Source organism: Rhipicephalus sanguineus, chromosome 2 (assembly GCF_013339695.2).
Source record: "Rhipicephalus sanguineus isolate Rsan-2018 chromosome 2, BIME_Rsan_1.4, whole genome shotgun sequence".
In the NCBI taxonomy this organism is placed as follows: Eukaryota; Metazoa; Arthropoda; class Arachnida; order Ixodida; family Ixodidae; genus Rhipicephalus; species Rhipicephalus sanguineus.
The window spans coordinates 56,552,794-56,573,576 of NC_051177.1; the positions used below are offsets into that span (position 1 = coordinate 56,552,794).

The 20,783-nt window shown below is 46.9% G+C and overlaps 1 long non-coding RNA gene across 1 annotated transcript in view; it reads left to right on the forward strand.

Moving 5' to 3' along the window:
- The window catches only part of LOC119383001 (uncharacterized), a 160,423-nt gene extending 157,102 nt beyond the window's left edge, over positions 1–3,321 (forward strand). Inside the window, exon 3 of the long non-coding RNA XR_005181593.2 lies at positions 3,081–3,321. This is a non-coding gene — a long non-coding RNA (uncharacterized LOC119383001). The remainder of the gene's footprint in view (positions 1–3,080) is intronic.
- Positions 3,322–20,783: the final 17,462 nt, after the last annotated feature.

Sequence of the window (20,783 nt, forward strand, 5' to 3'; positions counted from 1 at the left end):
GCCGCACAGGCCACTAACTCATGGCTTAACTGCTCGTACATAATGGCCAGTGCACCCTCAGTGGGTCCTTCCCCGCTCTGCTGCCTAAGCTCGAAGGGCGCGGCTGAGTGCACACGCAAAAGGAGCAGGCGGCGAGTGGCACGTTTTATCCGTTGGTTGATTGCCACCCGAAACTACCAGAGTGTTCGCGATGCATGTATCTATAGGAGAGCTGAAGCGCTAAAGGGGCGCATAGGCCTGTAGGAAACTGTTGATACAGACGTCGTCGAATGTTCGCGAACGCCAGCACCACGTGTTTGTTGACGTATCGCGGCCTCTGCGGCCCGCAGCGCGACACCCCCCCCCCCCCCCTTTCCAGTACCGTTGTTAATTTGAGGAAAGGTCACTAATGGTGCGCCTGCCGGAGAGTGGAGCGTGTATGCATACGCGTGGTGGATAAACTTGGGCTGCTCAAGCGTGAACAAAGGAGCGAGCCTCACCCGCTGCGTTGTCGCACCACGCCAGTGCACAAGCTGCACGGTGATGTGGTTGTAAATGATTTCAAGGAAGCGCTCCAGTGTGCAGAATTGTAGGGCTTGTAGGCCTGTTCTTGCCTGTTTGCGACATTCGCCGTAAAGACGCACCCCTCGCAGTTTATGTATTTTTCGCTGTGGCGCTGCATGACTTATTTACGGCGTAAGCTCATTACGGATTCCGGTGTGAGCACAAAGAAACGCAACTGCGGAAACGCGTGTATGAAAGGAGTTGAAAGTGACGCAAGGAAGTGCTTCCATATGACTAAGGAACTTCGTAAGGCGGGTGAGTGACAACCGGCTTGAGAAGGTCCGACACGGTGTCGCAGTATCGCAGCCGCACGATCCAAACAGGAATACATACGTGTGATTTGTGCTTTACAAGCACATTTTCATTAAGTAAGCCATCATACCAAAAAAAAAATGACTACCAGTTTCCAAGATCGTAAAGATGAGACCTAAAATAGTCTATGAACTAAAGTAACGTTATTTATCAAGCCATGAAAACACGACTGCCCGGGTGCAAGCACCACTAATAGTGTATGTGCACTTAAATCGCATGCAGTTTGTGTTCCTTCGCGCACGTCATAGAGCAAACTGAACTGTAGCTCAAGCTCCTGGCGCGTTGACATAAGCACCCGCCAGTGCAATTCAAAACAGGCGCACACAAAGCGTGGTGCTCAGACTGATTCACTCGTCTGTCCATGCACCAAGCACCAAGTTCGAGCGGACTACCAAACATGCAGCTATCGTCAGCCACCGTTATCGACAGCTTCGTAAACACGTCTTGACTAAGGTACGCGTTCAAATCCCGTCCGCAAATGATCGCTCGCGTGGATCACGTCACAGTATAGACATCTTGCATGTGACGTCATGGACACAGCTTCTGAACATACTAGCACTCCACGATGGCGGCTTTGATGACAAGCAAGTTGTGGTTAACCTGCTTCAATGTGACAACGACGTGGCAGGAACGCCTCTGTGCTTGTATAAAGAGATAAACTGCATGCGATGTTGTGACAACATTAACGTGACATTGTGAACGTCGTGTCCCCCCATGCTGGTGCTCCAACACGGCGGTGTCAGTGACGTCAATGCAAGCCATCCGTACCCGCCTTGGACATTTCCTCCTGGCAGTGAGCTATCTTGTAGTCGAAGCGGCGGTATCGGCTTCCCGCACACCCATGCTCAATACGATATAAAAGGCGAGCGATACGCTCGCCACGGTGGCGGCAGCGTTGTTATCCGATTCGTCACGTTATACGCAAAGCACGCGTTCGTCGCGTCCCGGACCCCCTTCGTATCCGGTCGAAACGACGGTGTCGGTGTATTTACCTCGACAGAGATCTCCGTGCAACTTCACTGCGCCCCCAGACACAAACTGTGAGCTCTGTGCACTCCCCCTTTGCGTTCATCTCGTTAGCGACTATAGCGAGAAGCTGAATAGAGACGCCAAAGCGCTCTAATGAGGCGAGTAACGCGCTTAATTGATCCAAGCGGCAACGGGCACTGTTCGCGAACGGTATACGCGATTCCGCGCGAAATCTTAACCCGCAGCCCCGACACAGTGTGTTTCTTCAGGGCACGCGAAGAAAAATTGTTTAACGATGCATGGCCCCTGCGTCAGACACAACTTGCTTTAGACGTATTTGCCAGCGTTTACTCGTTCTCGTTTCTTTTATTTCTTTTATTTTGCCACCACTATAAACTCTTTGGTAAGGTATGCCAACAAACCGGCACGTGCTCTAGGTAATGCAATAATATTAGCTACGCAAATAACGATTCGACACGAAAGAGAGAGAGAACGAGACGAGAAGAAGGAAAGGCAGGGAGGTCGACCAGACGCGCTTCCGGTTGACTAACCCACGCAGCGAGAACGGATTAAAGGGATAAAAAGAAGCAAAAAAAGCCCGGAGAATACGAAGAGCGCCGCTTCATAAATGAGTGAATATCGAAGCCACAAGTAGTCGTCACTGAGGTATGCGCGCCGAACACAGCGAAACGTTCAGTCATATATCTGCGCATACATTTCGCATTCAACGCGAGACAACACCGCAAATTGTTCACTTATATCCGTGCGAACCTCAAATAAATGCGAAATACATGCGATGTTTTGACAACATTAATGTGGCATTGAAAACGTCGCGTACCTCCATGCTGGTGCTCCATATATATATATATATATATATATATATATATATATATATATATATATATAGTGAGCGCTGTAGAGAAAGGCCACAGAAGAATAGCAAGACATGTCTATGCTGTTTTCCAGTCTGCATGAATCAAATTACAAATTGCATCTTTTCTATATACACCTTGTGGCTGTCGATTATCCATGAGTGACAGTTTCAGGCTGCCGTTTATCCTTGTCACGACTTCTATTTCAGGATCCTCGTCACACTGCATATGCATAAAATACATAAGTTGCCTACTTGTTCATTTCTTATCGGGCGACAATTTTTTTAAGCGTGTATGGTTTCATTATCAGGGGCCACTGTTGGCAACTATCCTGCTTCTTTCGTGAGATACGTCTACTCTGATAAACTTTTTTTTTTTTCGCAGGTGCGTTCGAACAGCGCAATTTTGGACCGGATCAGGCTGTCGGCAAAGAACCATGGTTTCCTGGAATAAGGAGACAATAGTCATCCAGGGATTGTCGCAAAAAACTTGGAGGACGCTTGAGCTTCGCCTTCAAAAGTAGAACGCTATAGCTTATGTCAGGCCCCGTGCGCATCGCCTTCTCAAATGCTAACGTGGCTTCGGTTCTCGGTGGATGCCTCAACCGTGCTGCAAGGAAACGAACGTCTGTGCGCGTACCATTGTGCATTTCAAGCTATCCTGGAATGTAGGCCCGTAGCCCTAGCCCCCCCCCCCCCCCCCGCACCCCGAAATTTTGGTGAAGTAGGTGTTTTTACCCAAAATAAATAATGAAAACAAGTGTTTTTCTTAAATAGTCAAGGTTTTTAGCAAGTGCCCCCCCCCCCCCCCCTGGAAAAAAAATTCCTGGCTACGGGCCTGCTGGAATGCCAAGTAAAGTTGCGGAGTTCCTACGCTATAATTCTTCCTTTTGCTAATCAGCGATGGGCCCACTATGTGTCCGTAAGACAACACGCGAACGTAGCTGCTCACTTTGCTGATGCTTTTGCTGCTGACGATGATTAAATATGTCTGAGCACTTTGTAATGAGTGGGCCTTTAGAGCACCTACTGTTGCGCAATTCACATGTTTTGACGCCTGGCACGATTCTACGCTTCTGCCACGCAATATTACATCCGTTAAGGAGGCTCCTACCGCTACATGACGTTCTTCTTGGGATATTTGCGGTATAGCACGCCCGTGCTTTCCAACGCCGGAAAAACTAACATCCGGGTCGTGCAAAGCATTCAAGGCCAAGTACTCCGCACATGCTTGGGGCTACCTCGGTGTGCTAACACAGTAGCAACGATTGCTATTGCTAAAGACCACCCGATCACTACATATATAACTGTCGACACACTCCGGGCACATATCCGTTACATATCCAGAGTGCCTGACTACTACCTCGCTAGCTTGCCACTAGAAAGACCAAAGGCGGCGTTTTCCAAGGTTGTTGCGGCTAACCAGCATTCCATCTCATGGAGATTCTCGCCCGCAACAATACCACTATCTCCGGAGTGGTGCATGAAACGGCCCACTGTGCACCTTGAAGTGCCGGGGATATCTAAAAAGGCAAGCCTGTCATCTGCAGGCCTCAAGCAGATCTCACTGGACCTTTTGCATTTGTCGTATGCTAACCGAATTCATGTTTACACATACGGTTCGGTCTCGGGAAGTTCGACAGGTGCCTTTGTGATACCATCTCGATCAATCACCGTCAAGTTCAAGACATCACACGTCACGACATCTACGGGCTCCGAGCTCGCCGCTCTTCAAGCCGCTATGGAGTTTGTTATGCAAGGATCCCCTAGTAGATGGGTCATATTCTGCGACTCCAAGGCAGCCCTTCAATGCGTGCGAAGTCTACGACGTGGAAACTACCACCAGTTGGTGCCTGATATCAATGCAATTTGTCATCGCGCCGCTAATCAAGGACACGACATTGTTTTACAATGGCTGCCGGGTCACTGTGGCATCAGTGGTAACCACCTCGCTGACGACGCTGCCCGATGTGCCCACGATGGTGCGCCCACACTGTTCATACCCTTGTCAAGAGTAGATGCAACTAGAGAACTTCGTCGCATCGCACATAATGCCACGCTTGCGCACTGGAATTCTCCGCTTAACTCCAATTCTCGCCCTAAGAACCTTGAATCATTACTCCAGCTACAACTGCCATCCAAGATTTCTCGACGTGACGCTACAATGCTGTGCCGGTTGTGGATCGGTGTAGCCTTTACTAACTCATTCAGCCATCGCATTGACATGGCCGATTCATCCATGTGCGAAAGCTGCAATTGTATAGAGACTATTGAACATCTCTTGTGCAACTGTGACCAATTTGATGAAGATCGCCGGACTCTCCAGTGTGCCTTCGGTAGCCTGGATGACCGGCCCTTTAATGAAGCAAAGATCTTAGGAACCTGGTCGCGCAGCATATCAGCCCAGAAAGCCACACGAGCCCTCCTGCGGTACTTGAAAAGAACCCTATTGAGCGACCGCCTGTGAAACCCGGCACTGTGTGTATGATGTGACATGTGTCTATCCTTCTCTCTCTCTCTCTCTTTACTCCCCTATTCCCCCTTCCCATGTGTAGGGTAGCAAACTGGACGCATTGTCTAGTTAATCTCCCTGGCTTTCCTACATTCCTTCTCTCTCTCTCTCTCTCATAAAGTGTTTTTTTTTTTTCGAAACAGTTTCAAGCAATGGCGTGGCTCTGGTGTAGAACACCTGCTTGCCATGCAAACGTCCTGGGTTCGATTCTCACTCGAACCTAGGATTTTTATTATTAATTTTATTTGCATCTTTCTCGATGCTTCGCTCACGGACAACACTGATTTTTCGCTCACAACCAATGACGCCGACGCCGACACCGACACCGAAATTTCTGCTAAACAAGCTCTTTAACGCTATCGCGTTAATGTTTTAAGGCGAAAGCCTTAGATGCCTCGTGGCCTCCGCGATTGGCACCGGCAACGCGCCCGGTGCCAATCGCGGAGGCCACGGATGCCTGATCAAACACGAAAATTGACCGTCGTCGTCGGCGTCAACACGAATGATGCAAAAAATCATCACGTGATGTCATCACCATAGACGTCATCATGACGTCACATATCTCCAAAACTTGTGGCGTCGCCATGACGTCACTGTGACGTCACATGATGACGCCATTGTATGTCATCGCCGCCTGGTCAAAGGTGGGCCGTTCACGTAGGCAGTGCAAAACCACGTTAGGAGCAGAAAGCTTTCGGAGAGTGGCGGGGGTGAGCACTCCTTTCAACACCCTGTGCACACTACTACTAATACTCACTAAATGGGACACCGCACTAATCCGCCAAGTTGTACGGATAGTAGCCAACATAGTACGTATGAGCCTATGCTGTGCAGTCACTCTGCGTGCTTCCCAGAAAGTGCTCAGTAAACTTTCTTTACGCTGTCTAAATGAAGTTTTGATGGGTGCCCTCGATCCGGAAGCGCGCGCATTTGGTGGCACTTCAGGGTAACTCGCATGCAGATGCTGCAGCAAGCGCAGAAAGGAGCTGGTTCGACCAGCGTTAATTATACGCGTACTCAATTAATTAAAGCTCGGCAGTGAAAACAGATCACCAGCCTCCGCCGCCGTGCAGCACTCGTCACGCAGTACGCCACCGCCAGCAGCCGAAACACTGGATTAGAAGGAAAAAGTCTCAGTGAGAGAAACAGAGAGGTCCTCCCCCAACCCCTTCGTTCTCAAGCCCTGCGGCATCATTGCCCTCTCGCTGCTTTCGCATTACTGCCGTTTTGTTCTTCGTTCCTTCATCGGCTTACCTCGCTCGTTTTTCTTTCTTTCTCTTCTTTTTTTTCAGATTTTATCTCCAGTGCTCGCTGTACTCGTCGCTTTATTTTCCGGCAGAACGGACACCCTGATTGAGAACCCGACAAGAGATGCAGACTGTGGGGCGCATCGGATGTGGTTCGCGTTCCGAACAAGTAAGAAGATGCGAGAGAGAAAGTACGCGCGTGGAAGCACATTTCCGTAGTTTGTTAGGGACAGTACTGTGCGGGCATAGTCACTCTAGAATATTTTCTTCTTTATTAATAACCATAATATCCCTGTTAGTTATTGATGAGTGTAACACGAACAGAACAGTTCAAACGAGAGCTCTCTTGAGAGGGAGAAGAAAGAAAAGGCGAGAAGACCAAATAGTCGCGCGTTCGGTTTGCTATCGTATACGCATGGAGTCGGAGATAAAGGGATAAAAAGAAGGAAAGAGAGAAGATACGGATAGTCACGTTACTGATACGTTTGCCATCCGCAGTTTTGATAAGACTGGACTTTTTTTTTTTTCGCTGTGAAGCGCCCATCTTTGGGTGGTAAAATGTAGAGGGAACATCCATTGTGTGCAAACGGGTCAGGAAAGAGTTTCGAAAAACAAACAAAATTCACAGCATATCCACGTGGTGAATGATGATGAGTGGGTCGAAGCTCCAGAGGGAATCATCGGTAAACCGTGAATCTTCTGTGTAACACCCCATCAATCATCATATAAAGAGTGAGAAACACTGTGTGTATATTACAAACATCAAACTTTTATTTTTCTTAATTAGATAATGCTTGGCTTGCGTTGTCCCTTCATTATCACGGCTTTATGGTCCGAGAAATGAAGGGATAGCGGTTCCTGTACGGGTTGCAACTGGAAATTTGAAAATACCAGGTCTATACACGTCCCTCGGATGGTCGTTGGTTTCATATGATCAAAGGACGTGCACGTGAGAGCATATTTGGCTGCCATATGTTGTATTAAGCACTCATTGTTCTTTTCGGTAATATCGACGTTCAGGTCACCGACTAACACAAGTGGTCTATTCTTATACTTGTCATAATTACACAATTCCACTCGACAAATTGGGTGCAAGGTACATGGTCATGATGATGCATCCATCAAAATCGATGGCAGCATATTCACCGTTGTGACTCTGTGTCGTTCTTAGTAGTTTCAGATCTTGTGCCTTTTCTGTTTGTTTTACGTATACGGCCACACCACCTGCAGGACGCTCTGCATCATCGATGCACACGACTGGAACGTATCCTTTGATATACGGTCTTTTGGCGTTCCACGTCTCGGTAAGACAGAACGTCCACCGCAGTAAGTATGGGGTCCCGTTCCACATCGTCTACGTGGGCATGCACAGATCGAACGTTGAGGAGGGCAATTGTAAACTCGTTGGTAGAGTCAACGTCTTCTTGCAGGGCTCAGAGGTACCGCTTCGTCAACGTGGGTAGTCGATGTTGGTCTAGACGTTGAAATTCGTTCAGCATTGCGCGTTACTTCTGAAATCATTGTCTTCAGGCGTCGTTGAAAACACGAGACGCAGTAAAGAAGAAAGAACGCCACACAGGCGAACACGCACGAGAGTCTCACTAGTCAACGTCGTCTTCTTCTTCTACTGCATACCGGAACGCGCGCTTCTCACGAACTAGAGGTGGCTACTACAAACAAACAAACGGAGGATGGACAGACCCACGGCATAAGGAGCTTCGCCTTTAAAAAAAAACATCGAACAAACATCGAACAAACATCGAACAACATGAGCTCACGTATCGAAAGAATCAGAACTGCAGTCTTCAACTACGCAGTGATGATTTTCACAGAAACACTGGTAACAAACATTAACGAGCTTTTCTGACTCGGTGCTCATCTCCTATGGTATGCGGAGTGGGTAGCGAAATATTTATGTATAATCTTTAATAAATCACTGCAGTTATGCACTGTCCCCGCAATATGGAAGACCGCCAAAATTATTCCAATACATAAAGCAGGCAGCAAAACCGTGGTCTCAAATTACAGACCAATATCACTAACTTGTTCTGTGTGTAAATTATTAGAACATATGATATTGAAACACATCAATATTTACCTAGAAAAAAAACATATCCTGTCTCCTGTACAACATGGTTTCCGAAAGGGACTCTCAACAATTACTCAACTTTTAGAAATAATTCATGATGCAGCCCAGTCTATTGATAACCATAAACAAATTGATCTAATCTTTTTAGATTTCTCGAAAGCATTCGACCGGGTTTCACATACAAAATTAATAAGTAAATTAGAAGTTACTCTTGGAGATAGTACAATTGTTCACTGGATTAAGGATTACTTAACCAATCGCTCACAATTTGTACAGTTACAGGACACCGCCTCTAGAACAACATCAGTCTCGTCAGGCGTGCCACAGGGCAGTGTCCTAGCACCAATATTGTTCACAATATTCATTAATGATCTTCCCCTCTCAACTAATGTAAAACTCAGGCTCTTTGCAGACGACTGCGTACTTTACCAAGAAATTAATACTCCTTCCGATCACCTAATCCTTAACAGAGCTCTAGAAGATGTACACAAGTGGTGCAAAAAATGGCAAATGTCCCTCAATGTTGGTAAATGCGTTTCCTTGGCAATAACCCGCAAAAAAAAAACAGGTCCAACTTCTCTTACACTATTGACAACTGTGCCTTAATCACAGTTTCTAACCACAAATATTTAGGAATAACGATTTCAAACGATTTGAGATGGGATGCTCACATTGATAACATTACTGGCACAGCCCTTAAAAGACTATTTTTACTGAAAAGACGCCTTAAGCACGCACCACCGAATACCAAACTAATAGCATATACAACCCTCGTCCGATCTGTACTGGAATATGCCAGCCCTGTCTGGTTCCCGTTTACCCAACAACAAATTAATAAAATAGAAGCGGTTCAAAGAAAAGCAATAAGGTTTATTTTTAACAAGTATAGACAGACAGACTCACCGACACATCTACTTAATAATGCTGGCATCTTAACACTACAAAACCGAACGAAACTAACAAGACTAAAATTAATGTTTCAACTACTACACAACATAATAAAAATAGATACTTCAAGGTATATATCTTATTTTCAAGGCAGACCAACCCGTCATAACCATTCCCATACTCTGGCCGAATACTCTTCCAACACTAATTGCTTCAAATATTCATTTTTCCCTCTAACCATTAAAGATTGGAATTCACTGAAGCCTACCCTAACGACCGAATCATCCATAAACTTGTTCACAACTGCGATTGAAAGCGAATTGATTGCCTCTCAAAGAGCACTAACGACATTACAACATCAGTAAACCCGCTAACGATGAGTCTGTGTCATATTACTAATACATAGTTTTTCTCTACTGCCTATACGAATGTAATATTTTAAGTGACATGTTCTTCGATTATTTTGTTGTTCATAAAATTGTTTGAACAATGTTCTCAATAGTAATGTGTACTCGCTGATCCTACGCTATGTTTACAAATGTATACCTTATCCTTTTGCAGTTGTTTTTGGCGATGATCTCGCCCATGTTTTTGTTACTAAAAATGTTTTTGTGTGTTCTTCTATCGCAATGTATAATGCATAATTTTGTATGTAATATTGACTTTTTTTGTGATTTTAACCATATATGATCTTGTGCAAACATATAGTATTTTTCATGTGCCTTCCCTGCTATAATCTCTGAAGAGATTGGCAGTATTGTTAATAATAATAATAATAATAACAAGTGACCTCTTCTAAAAGTTAATATGCCAGGGCCGATACATCGTCTTTTTTTTTTTTTTTTCTTGCGGGACTTAGATCAAACCTCGTGCTCAAACATGCGATATATTTCCGTGAGGACTTGAGTAGCTTGAGCGTCAGCAAGCTTGAACACTTGTTATATAATGGCGTACGTAAGCTCATAGTCCGTGTTGGATGCAGCACTGGCGTAGCCAGGGGGGCCAGGGGGGAAAGGGGGGGGGGGGGCGCATGCGTGTATATACACGCACATACAAACGCACACACGAACATACATAAATTATGGTTGAATCCCCCCCCCCCCCCCCCCCCCCCCCCCCCCCCCACTCCGAAAAGAATTTCTGGCTACACTACTGGGATGCAGACAGCACAAAGCCTGTATCCGCGCAGCCTCCCATTACACGTTGATAGTGTGTGTGCATCCGCAAATGTCCCTCATATGGACGTGGTTCCCCAAGTTTCTGAAGGTCACATTTTCGATGAAAGGCAAAGAGCAGTAAAGTCACTATAAATGAAATCCTTCTGCTGCAACATTTTTTTTGTGTATATTTCTTTAGCAGGCATCCTTTAGTATCGGAAGGGCTTCGGCCACAGCTCACCTGTCCAAATCTAAATTTTAATTTTTTATCGCACCAGAAGGTAGTCGCGCAGCGTTCTAACTAATGTTACAACTTCTTGTTGAACACTGCCCTACAAGGCGTCAACGCCAGAGAAGCCGTTTCCAAAATACGTGTCGGCGTCACGGGTTACCGCTTTGCCAAAACCATCACATTAAACTAAAGATATCTTTCTTTAACAGGTTCAAGTGAACAAACACACGTTAAACAAACTCAACCTGCCCTAACGTTGCGTACCCCGTGTTTTGCACTTTCCCAACAACGCTATCCATAACTGTTTCTTTTTTTTTTTTTGTACCCCGCATCACTTTCAGCGCTTTTTACTTGTAGTCACGTGTTCTTGACGTTCTTGTTTTTTCCCCTATCATCTGGCTTCCAAGGACGTGTCTCCCAAAGGTTTGCTATCTGCTTGCTCGACATAACATCGCCACTCCTTTTTCTCTATTTGTTTCTACACTGGTTGCAATGTGATGAATAGTTTTCGTGCGCCGGTTTCTCTACGACAGCTACGACGCGATGTCGTTAGCTATATTAAACGCTCGTTGAGCGCAACCGACGGTCACGTCTTGCGTCGTCTCACCCTTCTCGCGATCTTTGTCTCGCCAGGCACGTTCGCTGACCGCGCTGAACGCGCACAGCAACCTGTCTCAGAGAGCGTGGCAAACAAAAAAAGAGCAAAGGGCAGTTTACCAAAACGCTCGCTCAGCGCCTTACAGCAGCTGCGTGACACGGACAAATACGAACAACGACTGAACAAGAACAGCCGTTTAACCTAACACGCAGGAAACATTACTAGTTGGCTCTGCTGAGGCGCTGCTGAATATAACGCATCTCTAAAAACGGTGAATATGCTCAAGCCGTGAATAAATCAAGTATAAATAATATCTGGGAAGGGGAATTCATAACCACCCATGCATTTGTAGCACGAAGCCACAAGGAAATATATGCGGATTTCTCAGAAATCTTAGCTGCCAAAAAATTCGTCCTGGCCCGGGGATCGAACCCGGGGCGGTCGCTCTACGGTAGAGCGACCACCCCTGAAAGGCGTTCGTCCCGGGTTCGATCTCCGGACCAGGACGAATTTTTCGGCAGCTAAGATGCTTCCTTTCTGGGAAATCCGCGTAGATTTCCTTGTGGCTTCGTGCTACAAACGGGAGGTTGTCGATTTTCTTTTCTTAACCCTTCAGCAGCAATAAGGAATTCCGCAGAACTCGTTTGCAAATAATATCTGAAATTTTAAGTGCCAAAACCACAGTATGGTTATGAGGCATGCCGTAGTGGAGGGGTCCGGAAACTTCGACAACCTGGGGTTCTTTAACGTGCACTGACATCGCACAGTACACAAGCCTCTAGCATTTCGCCTCCATCGAAATGCGACCACCGTGGCCGGGATCGAGCCCACGACCATCGGGTCAGTAGCCGAGCACCGTAACCACTGTTCCACCGCGGCGTGCTTATGAATGAATCACGCGCAGTAAGTCGGGAAATTATGTTCACATTTCAATGCCTTCATTTAAGTTAAAAAATTCGTCGAAACCTTTATCATGGAAAGATACGCTTTATACTTAAGAATTTTTGTGCGTCAATGCGTGCGTTAGTACCCTTTCCAGCCTATCGCAAGCTGACAGTAAGGAAGTTAACAGCGACGCAGCAAATAAGCATGACAGGATACAAGCAAGGTAGCGAGCAGCATTTTGAAACGCTGTCGATGCCATCTGTTCATTTGTATTCCAGAAACCACTAAATAAATTGATCTCTTGTCTATCCATCCATCTATTTATCCACTTACTCGTACATATATAATTACCATTAGTATTTCCGTTGGTAACGTCTCAATATATGTATATAAAACTTCCACAAGCGGGCTTCACCTCACGTAGAATCTTACTGTTGTAAAGCCAGCTTTACGTTTAGGTTTTTGGTACGTACATACATAAGCTGTCACCTACGACATTAGCGCGAGCGAAATGGGCAAAGGGACCCTTTATGAGAAGCTCAAAGACACATTTGACAGCACGCCTGCTGTTCATCAATCTTACAGTGACATTTAGCGATGTTTTCTTGTTTAAACCATCTCCTAAAGCAAAGCACACCGCGTCATCAACAGAACAGTATCAGAGCACTACAACTGCAGCCATTTCAATGTGTCTCGAAAATTAACTTCAGAACGGATAAAAACGTTGTGCTGTTCCGTTCAATAAACCTAGGAGCAGCGCCCTCTTGGTTCTACTATATCAACGACTCGCAGCTCGTGGTAACGTGAGGACGATTTTATCAAAAATTAAGAGCAAAGGCAGTAATTTAGGTAAATTCTACGAAAATCCAACGAAGAATTCATTTCCTTCATTGTTATCTGCATGCTATTTTTCTTCAGATTTCACTCGAGTTCGCTGCACACAAGGTCACCCACATGCCCCTTCATAGAACGACCGCTTCAAAATTTTTTTCGCGTTCAATTTTTATTCGTGACAGAGTCGATAAGTACCTGTAGAAAGGCAATGCAATCTTTATAACTAGTCAATAAGTGTGTTTTTTTTTTCTTTTTGTGCGGGAGAACCTAGTATATTAATTGCTAAATTAATAAAGAAAGCAGACATGTCAGCGGAGCAAATTTACGCTTCGTCATTTCCATAACCACTTGAATGGCTGCATCACGATAAACAGAGAAGCGATGACCAGTTTTGTCTTCACTTTAACTTAATCGTCAAAAGCATAGCGAAAGATATGCGGGCTTAAGCAGTTTCTACGCTCGACAAACGAACGAATCCGAGTAATTCGAGTCAGCCAGTGTATGCATTAGAGCGCCATTGTTCTCTAAAGAGCGGAGAAAAGAAAACAAACGTAAAAGCGAGAAAGAAGAGCCGACGATAAGAAAGGAAGGAATACACACAAAAAAATAGTTGAGGAGGAGGATGTGGAGTTTAAAGTAACGATTTCCGTTATATGACCGAGAATAAGCTGAAGAAGCGGCTTCTAAAGTGTATGCGAAGGCTTGTATCTCATTAGGTCTGTTTTTTTTCTGACCGCCGTACTCCCACGGTGTCATCTATGGGCACAAAATCTTAACACCCACCGCCTGCGTGCGCCCTTCTTTGGCTTATCTTTGGCTATCTGCTGCTTCCAGTACTTCTTTCTTTCTTTCTTTCTTTCTTTCTTTCTTTCTTTCTTTCTTTCTTTCTTTCTTTCTTTCTTTCTTTCTTTCTTTCTTTCTTTCTTTCTTTCTTTCTTTTTTTCTTTCTCTGCGGCCCGCTTTCGATAAACGAATATTCTCAAGAGGCAGCCGCTACTGCGAATGAGGAATTCAGCAGAAGTGTTCCGAAAGGTTCTGCGCCCTTCTCTCTTCACAAAAGCTGCTGGGAGTTCGGCGCTCGTGAGCAGCAAGGAGATTCGTTAGCTCGCAGCCGCGGCTTTTTAAGTTAGTCGCGCCTTAAGTGGCCTTTCCGGCGCCTCTTGCAAGCCCCTCGTTTGCGCGTACTGTGTGCGCACGGTGCGGAGAGCGGGCTCGCTTCTTATGCAATTTCGCGGAGTGCTTTCGTTTGAAGCGTGTTCCGCTCCGACTCCGCAGCGATTGTCAATGAGTCGACGTGTTATGGCAGAGCTTTGGCACTAAGCCGATTTAGTGTATCTTCGTTCTGCGTGTGTGTGTTTTTGGTTTAATTTATTTTCGTTTCCGAAACGTCGCAGGGGAGACGACAAAGCCACAGGAAGAGAGGGAAAGAGGATGCCTATGCTCGCGCTTTCCTTCTTGTCTTCCTACTTTAATTTATCACGCTTGCGATATCTGTATTTTGTATGGTTTCTTTAAAATATTACCGCATGATCCTTATCTAAAATTTGTTATCTCTCTCTCTCTTAAGTGACATCGTCGCCATTTTTGTTACGCAGCGTGCAGCGGCATCGCATTTGTTACGCGCATTACGTCGGTGTTCTCGTCAGTAGGTGAGGACAGCGGCCACGGTATCTTCCTTGTATTTTGCGGTCGCAAAGCTTTCAATCTGTGCGAGGAATGTCGCGTAACGAACAGTATCGTCATCGTGTCACAACCCAAAACGACAGAAATACGTATCCTTTCCCAGACACCGGGTAACCGTTTCACTCCACAAGTACGCCTGGACTATACTCGGTAGTAAAAGGGAAGCAAAGCATCATCCGGTTCCAAGGCTGCCTTTCTAAACCAACTGATGACGATGCATAGCGCTGCTCTCGTTCGGTGACCTATAGCGAGAACCGCTGTATTCAGCGTGACATGGGTGGCTGGTAGTCGGGCCATCTCACCAGGCGCTCTGTTTGACAAATGTGGTCTCTTTGTCGGCGCATGTATAGGTAGCGCCATGTCGGGGCACGCGCGAATGAGGTACGTTTAAAGCTAGACATTCATTGTGTAATCGGACTTCTTTTGATGCTGTGCGTTGGTGGTAGTCGAGCGACCGTAGCGGATGAGTGGGCGAATTGGTTACGCTTATATCCCACGGATCTAGGTGATCTTGTACGCCACAACAACCTGTTAAATAAATACTTACAAGGTCCCTTATGCATTCTCCTAAGACGACTCGAAGGCGAAAGCCATCTTCTTTTTCTTGTCAGTCAATGTTTCATCCTCCCCCACACCCCTGCGAAATCTTTCTGCACCTAACGCGGTTTTTCACTGCCTCCAGGTTCGGAGCCATAGCAAGCTTTCTGAACTTCCCCTGGTTTTGCACTGCCTCTGTGATCGGCCCACATTTGACCAAGAGACGATGTCATTTCATGGCGTCATCGTATGACGTCCAAGTGACGTCATGATGGCGTCACATTTAGGCGATCTGTGACGTCATGGTGACGTCATATGGTGAAGTCATCACGTGATGACTTTTTGTATCACTCGTTTTGACGCCGACGGTCAATGTTCGCGTTTGACGAGGCATCTAAGGCTTTCGCCTTAAAAAGGAACATGTCCGCCTGGCGTAAACTTGTTACGCACTTAAGCAAGCTGAAGCCTTGGGGCACTCCATGATGAGGGCACGGAAAGGGCAGCACCTGCTACACGCAGGAGACGAGAAATTTCTTGCGAGTCCTTAACCGCGTGCCATCGAAGAGGCAGCGCTGCCTGCGATCAACGCTTGCAAGCAGTACGCTGCTGACTGTGCTGACAAGACAAAATCGAAGTCCGGCACTCGTGTGCCAGCGACGGAGGCTCGAGCGATCTCACCCATCGCACCGATCGTGTCTGCGCCACCCGACCGACGCAAATGAACCGGACGGGCGAAGAAAATTGGTAACTGTCACCTCCTTTGACGAAGTGGCTTCGCAAATGTCTGTTATTTGTGCCCGCTGGCAACTCTCTTTCTTCCAGTGCAGAAATACCACCGGTTGTCGACAGCTCCTGCGACGTCTCAGTCACTACGCAGACGCGACCTCGCACTCTCGCTGACCAAATAAAATACAAATAGGAGAACAGAAAGGAAGCGCCTAGACAGACCAAAAAAGAGACCTTTTGCTGACGCTGAATGTTACAAATGATGACAGCTTTGGGGCCTGGATACGCTTCGCATCTTTCACGCTCATCTACGTCTTCTCCCAATTCGTTTAGTTCCCTATAGCGATCACTTATTTACTTTTTCAAGAACACCTTTCAACTTAATAACCTTTACTCGCGCCCTGTCATCACCTTGATGATATTGCTTGTATCGATCGTGCGGCCGAAAGTTCGGGTGTTCGATGATGCTGCATGAACTTCTGTGCGCCACAAGCCGGCGTTCGATGCGTCCCTCGTCTTTCCTGTACAGCGAATTCGTAGTATCGCTCTTTTTGCCGTGCGTATAGATAGCTTGCACGTGACGTCGTGGGAGCAGCTTCTGAACGTACAGGCACTCCTCGATGGCGGCTTTGATGACAAACAAACTTCGGTTAACCTGCTTCAATGTGATAACGACGTTGCAAGAACACCTCTGCGCGTGAATAACGAACCTGCATGTCACGTTTTGATGACGTTAATGTGACGTCGCAAACGTTGCGTAACCCCATGCTGGCGCTCCGACACGGCGGTTTCGGTGACGTCAGCGCAAGCCATCTATAGGAAAGACCAGCCTTCCTGATTCGCGCCAAAGGCAACAGCGTCGATCACAGGGCTGCTGAATGCGACAAGAACACATACAGAGTCTCTACGTACTCCTAAATACTCCAAGTGAGCGCAGGCGCCGAAACCAGATTAACACAGTAGGCAATCCTGCCCGCCTACTCCGAAGATGCCCGAGAAATCCACGCCCGGACACTACGAATCTTGTCTGTGGATTTGGGGCTAAGTGGATTAGGGCCACCTTGGCAGCGGGCGACGGTTCTTATGTATGGGGACCTCTGCTCCCTCGCCTTTCACCTATAACTCCATTCCTTCCGTTTCTCCCGGTGCAACGGCAAGATGGAGATCGAGGAGATCGAGGAAGGCGGAGACGCGGGAGCTTGCGCGCGTGTGATCATCGATCGCGGATAATCCGGGCGAACTTATCAGGTTGCCCAATTGCGTTTCGCGCCACTGTCCCTAGCTTCTTCCCCGACTTTGGACGAGTGTCATCGCGAAGCGGGCGAACGCACGCGCGTTTGGCCGGTGTGTGCAATGTCGGCGCACTCGAAGCACCAGGAAAGAGAGAGAGAGAGCCTGTGCATCTCTTTTTAGAGGCATAGATACGGGAAGGTTATCACGAAGATCGATTTGCAAGAGTTGGAGTTGCAATCTGGTGACAATCTTCCGGAGGAAATACAGTATTCCGCACCTCCGCTGTTTCATTAGCACAGCTCTTCACGGGTTCTCCTAAATCATGCCTAGCTCTCACCCCCCTTATTTTTCCTACCCAGCGGCGTGCATGCATGCCTCCCTGCTGCTAACATTCCGTATCACGTCCTAGTTGAGGTCTTTGCCTGGGTCGGGAGAGCTACATGTGGCCTAACCAGAGGTGTTGGGGGCTCAACCCCCCCCCCCCAAAAAAAAAAAAATTCAAGTTTACCTGTGTATAAGTGCACGCACACATACAAACGCACGCACGAACATGCATACAGTATGGTTGAACCCCCCCCCCCCCCACACACACACACCATCCCCCCTTCCCCCGAAAAAAAGATTTCTCGTTACGCAGCTACATAGTAGTGTCCGCGACAGAGCACTACTGCTGCATTCGACACGTTCCTACCGGGTTCCGCGATGCAGAGTTGGAGAAAGCATGCCCAAGTCGAACGTTCAGTTGCTCCCAGAGTAATCGAAAAAGGCACGAGATGGAAGTGCTGCCGAATCTCGGTTGAAAGCGCTCGGAAGCTCCGAGCACTTTGAATGAAATGGGAGAATTTAATTCCGAGCGTTATATTTCGACCTGCCGAATGCAAACTGCAACGCGCGAGAGCGCTCGATCCGCCGCATATACCGCTAAATCATTTGGCAGGAGTCGTGGTATGGATTCTCAGTAATTTTCGACGTGTCCTCACGGCGCAGATTATACGGACAATACGAATGAGACTGTTGAGCGCATTCTCAATTATCTTTCGCTCAGAAACTACGAGGCTGGACCCGGACATCCCTATGTAATCGCACTCAATACTATAACACTACGCTCCATGATGTGCGCATTGTGGTCGAACTGGAGACGATAAAAATTCGGGAGCCTTTCTCCTACCGGGAAAAGCGGGGCAAGCGAAGCTTTGCGTGTGCTTACCTGATGTGCTACTTCTCTTTATTTCTTGCTATCGCATTGCGCAATGCTCCCTCCTAATTTTTCCTTCTTTCGTGCCGGTAATTGGACCTTCATCCGCGTGCTTAGGAGCGCAACACATCAGTTGCTACAGGCAACGGCAACGACGACGGTCAGATATCCAGGCAACGATGAAATGTGGCAACGCGGAATGACAAGTCCCCTCGATATATGATCACACTGCCATATCGGAAACGGCTTATCGCCGACAAGCGCGCGATCGAGAGAGCATCAATTATTGGAAAACGACACGTACAAATACGTACATTTAATACAAATATACAAATAAATATTATGCCTTAAGGGCAAGTCTACGTCACAAATAAAAAAAATACGCATGTGGCCGCGGCGCATCATCGAGGGCCGCATTTCTCGACACTCGCCGGTGGCGGGTCTTTCGCGTACAACGCCGCCGTCGTAACAAACTTCGCTTGAAAAGAGGACGACACGCGCGCACAGAGCGCTGTTCAAGGATGGCGCGGAGCGCATGCAGGCTGTGCAAGGTAAAAGCCGGCCACTCCCACCACGACCAGGGCATAGAGCTGGCAATGGCGTTGCAGAAACACAACGTGCCTTCTCATACAACTCGCTATGCAGAGTAGCAGGCGTCATTGGAGGATGACCGCGGGACTTTGAGTAGATGCTCGTATTGAACGTTTTATTATTATTATTATTATTATTATTATTATTATTATTATTATTATTATTATTATTATTATTATTATTGGTCTTTGACAATCCAACCACCATAAGCAAGTGTTCGCACATAGTTCGCAATATCCGTAATATCGGATTAAGCGGGTTCGTCCTAAAGGGAAGTGTACTGCACGTATGTAAGATTAAAGTAACTAGGTGCAACTTGGCACTCCCTAATACACGCACACATCCACGCACGCATATACTCAGGCCAGGGGCGTAGCCAGAAATTTTTTTCGGGGGGGGGGGGGGGGGGGTTCAACCATACTTTATGTATGATCGTGCGTGTGTTTGTATGTGTGCGTGTATATAGTCGCAAGCAAAACTGAAAAATTTGGGGGGGGGGGGTTGAACCCCCCCACCCCCCCCCCCCCCCCTGGCTACGCCCCTGACTCAGGCCACACCCCACAAACAGCGCGAGAGACTGCCAAGTTGCGCCTGTTACTTCGTTATGACGACTTACCAACTAGCCGAACAGCAAGTTCTAATATCCACGTATGTAATTTTTCATATCCGTCCTTTTTTTTACGCCAGCATTTATTTTATTTTATTATTTTATTTTTAATGATGATCGTCTTCAATGGTTTCCTGCGGTTGATAAATTCTAAGAAAACCCACAGAAAACCACCTACCACACTCCGCTCACGAAGAGTGTCGTAGGTGGTCGCAGTAAGCTGGCGCCATCTAGTTCATATTCTGTGAAACAAATTTGCCTCCGAGATTGCGGTTCTCGCACATGCGATGACCGCTGCCGCTTTCCAACGCGCACCGAAAATTCCTCGTGCAGATGCTTCAACCGCCCTTCATATTTTTCTGTAATCCTTCAGTTTCACCAGTTTCTTTTCGCGTTCCGCCCGAGCAGTACCCGTAACGCAGATACTTCAGTTACGGTGGCCGATTAGTCGGCACCGTCAGCGCAGTGTCCTTGGACTTTCGTAAGCTCAACACTCGACAACCGCGACGTTCTGGTATGACGCCAACCTGCCAGCTGGAAACGTAGTCCACTTTAAATGACATTTCTTCTAGCCATTACCGACTGGTCCAATCGCCAATTGGTACGTCTTCATTGCCGGTGACAAGACGCCTCAAACCGCACGCACCACATTGAGGCACCATGAAAACTTCCCAAGTCGATTTGGATTGTTTAGTGCCAATTTCAAAGAGAGCACGCGAACTGTTTCTCCAGTTTGTTCAGATATGCACGTTTAGTCAGTCAGTCAGGCCGACTCTTCGTTTTCCCGCTTCCGTGCGCCACGCCAACATGATTGTACCTGTGGCGCCATCTTTGGGTTGATTAATAAATTAAGTCAGTTGCATACATGGGCTCCGACACCACCACCGTTTATTTGTTTGCCCCATAGTAGCCTTAGTTTTGCACTTCTGTTTTCTTGCCTGTTTCTGGTGATTGTGGCAGATTGAAAATACACAAGAGCATGATATATACACAGCAATTTAAAGATAGCAAAAAGAGAAAGGAGTGATTATCAAGAATAAGCAGCTTTGCCATAAAGAACACACTGCAAAGACG